Genomic DNA, 6,000 nt, shown 5'->3' with positions numbered 1-6,000 from the left:
CTTGCGCCTTGTTTTGCGTTTGCCATTGTTTTGATTCTGGGCTGTCTTTTTTTGCCTTGGTCCTGCATTTGTAGTTTGTGTGCTTTGCATCTCGCCTTGTTCTTCTGGCCCCTGCCGTCTGGCTGCATCGATAATAATTAGAGGCTTTATTTTAAAAACCAAAGAGAACAAAATAAAAATAGTTGTATTGAGTCCTATGGCAAACATGTGTATTGTTTATGTTGGGGATGGGGAAACTTTTCTCTTTCTCTCTTAGTTTTTCTGGCTGGTGTTACTAGACCAAAGGAGACTGTTTGCCTACATGCATCAAAGTCCAATCAAAGAGGAACAGGAGTTTGCAGCCAAGAAAGCAAGGGCTTATTAGTTGAGGAAATGGTGCCATTTCCTCAACTAATAAGTGAAATAGTGCTCAAAAGCCTGGCTTCCCAATGGCTTCCAGAGGATGGGTTATGTAGGGGGAAATCATTCATCATGGTGCTAAAGAAGTTGTAGTGTAGTCTCAACTGATTGGTTGGGGCCAGGGTAGGGAGTAGTTGATCATTGTACATGTCAAGCAGGGCATGGTTCTGTCTGGTTTGTGAATATGTGATCAGCAGGGTTGGTTAGCTTTCATAGGCCTGTGGTTGAAACACAATTGAAATTAAGATGTTATCTTTAGCTTGACAACACTGTTTCTGTGGTCAATAGACCTACAGATTTGTTCTTAAGATAGTATGATGCTGACCAGAATCTGATGTCCTAAGGCAAAGGTTCTCAACCTGTGGGTCACGATCCCTTTGGGGGTCGAACGACGCTTTCAGAGAGGTCGCCTAAGACCATCGGAAAGCACATATATAATAACATATTGTTTTTGTGATTAATCACTGTGCTTTAATTATGTTCAATTTGTAACAATGAAATTGGGGGTCACCACAACATGAGGAACTGTATTAAAGGGTCGTGGTAATAGGAAGGTTGAGAACCACTATAAGGGCTTAATGATTAAGGAAAGAAATGAGTGTGGACAGAAAGGAAAAAGGATCATGTTAAAGAAATGAAGTTTCTGAGCCCTTATACTGGTCAAATAATTTAAGACACACAGTAGATTAACAAGAGAGAATCAAGTTATTTATTTATTTATTTATTTATTTATTTATTTTTATTGACTTTAGAGAGGAAGAGAGAGGGAGAGATAGAAACATCAATGATGAGAGCGATTCATTTATCAGCTGACTCCTGCACGCCCTACACTGGGGATCAAGCCTGCAACCCAGGCATTTGCCCTGACCAGGTACCAAACCGTGACCTCCTGGTTCATAGGTCGGTGTTCAACCACTGAGTCACGCTGGCTGGGAAGAATCAAGCTTTAATAAATGCACATGGGAAATTTACATAAGCATGAAAATTCCAAAGACATAAAGCAAAATGAGATATATATGTCACTCAGAGCTAAGGAGGGAGAAGTAAGGCAATTCACGGGGAGATGAAAAGAGTTATTGTTTATGATATTGAGCCATCTTGAAACAGTGGGTCACAAAGAGGATGCTTTGCTAGGTTCCTCCTGTGAATTACATCTAGTTTATATTAAAACTAGAGGCCAGGTGCACGAATTCATGCACCAGTGGGGTCCCTCTGCTTGGCCTGTGGGATTGGGCTGAAACTGGCTTTCTGACATCCCCTGAGGGGTTCCGGATTGCAAGAGGGCACAGGCCAGGCTGAGGGACCCCACTGGTGCACAATCGGGCCAGAGAGGGATGCGGGAGGTTGGCAGGACTGTGGGAGGGCTCCAGGGTGTGTCCAGCCCATCTTGCTCAGTTCTGATCAGCCGGACCCCAGCAGCAAGCTAACCTACTGGTCGGAGCTTCTGCCCCCTGGTGGTCAGTGCACATCATAGGGAGCAGTTGAGCGGCCTTAGTATATCATTATCTTTGATTGGTTGAACTGCCTACTGGATGACCAGACACTTAGCATATTAGGCTTTTATTATATAGGATACTAGAGGCCCGGTGCACAAAAATTTGTGCACTCGGAGGGGGGTGTCCCTCAGCCCGGCCTGTGTCCTCTTGCAGTCTGGGACCCCTCAGGAGATAACGACCTGCTGGCTTAGGCCTGCTCCCGGGTGGCAGAGGGCAGGCCCAACCCCTAGGTGCAGCCCCTGGTCGGGCTCAGAGCAGGGCTGATTGGGGAGTTGGGGCACCACCCCCTGACATGCACAGAGCAGGGCGGATTGGGAGGTTGCGATGCCACCCTCAGTCACGCTCAGGGTGGGGCCGATTGAGGGGTTGGGGCACCGCCCCCTGTCACACTCAAGGCAGGGTCTATGGGGAGGTTGTGGCGCCACCCCCTGTCACGCACAGAGCAGGGCCAATCAGGGGGTTGGGGCGCTGCCCCCTGTCACGCACAGAGCAGGGCCCATCAGGGGGTTGGGGAGCTCCCCCCTGTCATGCACAGAGCATGGCTGATCAGGGGGTTGAGGAGCTCCCCCCTGTCACGCACAGAGCAGGGCCCATCAGGGGGTTGGGGAGCTCCCCCCTGTCACGCACAGAGTAGGGCCGATAGGGGAGTTAAGGCACCGCCCCCTGTCACACACAGAGCAGGGCGGATCAGGGGGTTGGGGCACCGCCCTCTATCACCCACAGAGCAGGGCCTATCAGGGGGTTGGGGCACCGCCACTGTCACACTCAGGGCAGGGCCGATGTGGAGGTTATGGCTCTACCCCGTCACACACAGAGCAGGGCCCATGGCGGGGGGGAGGGAGTTTGGGCTGCCACACCCTGTCACACACAGGGCAGGGCCCATCAGGGGGTTGGGGCGCCTTCCCCTGTCACAAACAGAGCAGGGCGGATAGGGAGGTTGTAGCCCCGCCCCCTGTCACACACAGAGCTGCAGGGTGATCAGGGGGTTTGGGTGCTGCCCCCTGTCACACTGATCCCGGTGCTGGGAGGCATATTACCCTTTTACTATATAGGATAGAGGCCTCGGGGCCGGCTGGTTTGCCCTGAAGGGTGTCCTGGATCAGGATGGGGGTCCCCACTGGGGTGCCTGGCCAGCCTGGATGAGGGGATGATGGCTGTTTGCAGCTGGTCACACACCCTTCAGGGTGGTGGTCCCCACTGGGGTGCCTGGCCAGTCTGGGTGAGGGGCTGAGGGCTGCTTTCAGGCTGGCGGTTGTTGACTGAAGCTCCCAACCGCTCCTTTTTTTTCATTTTTTTTTTTATTTTATTCTGGGCCAGCTTTAGCTCTGGCTCTAGCTCTGAGGCTTCCTATCTGGTTTGTTTGCCGTTCTATAATCGAAACAATGTATAACTTCAGCTCTGAGATCCCGGCAGGCTGAAAGCTGGTTTCTGGGGTTTTGTTTAGCTTCTTATTTGCAACATAGTACATAGTTGCTTAGAGTTGCAACTCAGAGGCCGGCAAGTCAGGCGGGGAACGTTGGAATCTGCAGTCACTAAAGCAAGCAAGCCTCATGTTCGCTTCCAGCTGCCTGGCTGCTGGCCGCCATCTTGGCTGACAGTTAATTTGCATAAGGATATGCTGATTAGCCAATGGGAAGGGTAGCGGTCGTACGCTAATTACCATGTTTCTCTTTTATTAGTGTAGATAGTCATCTGTGATGATAGCTCTCTTCCTGGAGCAAGTCCTTGGTCTAAATTATTTTAGGAAATAAGGGGGAATGTTGTAGGCAGTGGGAAAGGCACCACGTGTCTGACCAATGGGGTCAGATCAAATTGGGTTCAGCAACCTTAGTACTTGGGTTTGTCAAGGAAGATTTCAAAGTCCAGCCCAAACTGTAAGGTTTTAAGGCAGAGATTTTTGGGGAGGTCCTAGGGGAAGATCCTAATGGCCTATTCAGCAGTTTCCCAGGTGCATCCTTTCAGGATTGTAGTCTCCAATTGAGAGGAGTTATTTTGAAACGCAGGCAGATAGGGCTGGGGTCCAGTGGAAAACAAAGGCAGGTGGAACATAGGCAGGGGCTGACATGGCAGTGTGAGCCAGCCTAACCACAGGAACCAACCAAGCAGAAATAATAAAATGTTTCTGGACTCAAAGTGAGAGGCATGTGAAACTAGGGAGGGCCTGCAGCAACAAGGTGTATGAAAGCATAGAAACAGAGAAAGTTCAGCATAGGAACAGAGGAAGAACACATAGAAACAGGGAAAGTTCAGGTTCATTGCTGGGCAAAAACAATTGAGGGAATCAATCAGGTGACGACATGGATGGCTATAGAAGCAGGCTTGTAGCAAATATATACCCCTGGACTACAAGGGTTTAATGGGAAGCCATTATTGGGTCCCCCTCCCCTTGTGGGGAGTTTGAATCTGCTTATAATAAGTTTCCCACGCTTAAATCTTCTGGTCCTGTTGTGGACCAACATTCGTGAGAATAAGACCACCAACTCCAATTAGGTCTTAAACAGCAAGCGAGGATTTATTGAGCTGGCCAGTGACTACAGTTACAGCACCCTGCCGAAGCAGAGGCTGAACTGCAGCGCAGACTACAAGAGTTACATTTTATTATTAAATTCTGTGGAGGCCCAGAGAAAAATGTGTCTTTCAAATTCTGGGCCCCCAATATGGAGGAAACTCTCTTTATTTATACTTTTTCCAGTCCTTTGTCTCCCAAATTTGGAATGAGACTTCCGGGCCTTCTGAGAAAGAAGGCCTGTGTTCTGGGAAGGGGCCATGAGACCATATCTCAAGGCCTGGCCTGATGTCAGTACCTTCCTATCTATGTGTTCTAGGACAGAGAGTACAGCATGACCCGTCTGGCCAAAGTGCCAGATATGCAGCCCAGCACAGTCCTCGTAGGTCATTCTTCAGCGTCACGAGACACAACCCCGGGAAAACACCTTGGCTCACCGTTCTGCTTATCACACTGACGGATTGGCCTGCACCAGGGCAGTGGGTCATTATTCAATGCAGCTGGTCCTAATGTCAGCCATGGCTGGTTTTGTTGCTTATCTTGGCCTGGAGCAGAAATACAGAGGCATAGGGAGGAAAGGTCAAGGGTCCAAACCACGTGACCAGTGATAGGGGAGGAAAAGTCACCCTGGAGGCAAGGTCCCACCCTACAACTGATTGTCCGTTGCTAGGCACACGGGGCTTTCCACCCGATGACCTTCTGTACCTGGCTCAGCATTCTTGCTCTGCTCCTCTCTGTCTAACTGCCTACAGCAGGAAGATCAAAAGTTTTTCCTGAGCTGTCTGAGTTTTAATAGTTTTCAGCTTGAAATAATCTATGTGCCAGAGTGACACATCTTGGGGTGACTCATTCTGAACCCCTACAGTTAGAATGTAAACAGCTCTATCAAGTAGATGAATGTCAATAAAAAATTGACACTGTTCTAGCCATTAAATATTAACACTATGGACCCAGAGAATTAACATTTGTTTGATGTGAACCCTGGAAAGGAATTTATTTGCTGAGATTGGACTTCCTTTGGTCAACTGAGGGCCCCAATTTTTTTTTTTTTTTAAATATGTCTTTATTGATTTTTAGAGAGAGAGGAAGGGAGAGGGACAGAGAGAAAGAGACATCAATGATGAGAGAGAATAATTGACTGGCTGCCTCCTGCACGCCCCCTATTAGGAATTGAGCCAGAAACCCAGGCATGTGCCCTGACAAGGAATCCAACCATGACCTCCTGGTTCCTGGGTTGAAGCTCAATCACTGAGCAACACCAACCAGGTCGAGGGCCAAAATTTTATAAATAATAAGAGCCAGAGGGAAGACAGGGAAGGGTGGGTGGAAAGTGATCAACCCAAGAACTTGTATGCATATATGATAACCCATGGACACAGGCAATAAGGTGGTGAAGACCTGGGGTGGGGTGGGCAAGAAGAGGTCAATGGGGGGAGGGACATATGCAATACTTTCAACAATAAAGATTTAATTTAAAAAAAAGAGCCAGTGATTTGCTGACAGGAGCACCTCACATACTCTGTATACCCAGAAGAACCTCAGACTGAACTCTCAGCTTCCCATACTATGCCCACTGTTTACACGTCTGAGTCAACAACT

The sequence above is a fragment of the Myotis yumanensis genome, unplaced genomic scaffold, assembly GCF_028538775.1.
Source record: "Myotis yumanensis isolate MYYU_CA2020_CCGP unplaced genomic scaffold, mMyoYum1.0.hap1 SCAF_6, whole genome shotgun sequence".
In the NCBI taxonomy this organism is placed as follows: Eukaryota; Metazoa; Chordata; class Mammalia; order Chiroptera; family Vespertilionidae; genus Myotis; species Myotis yumanensis.
Note: the sequence above shows the minus strand (reverse complement) of the source record.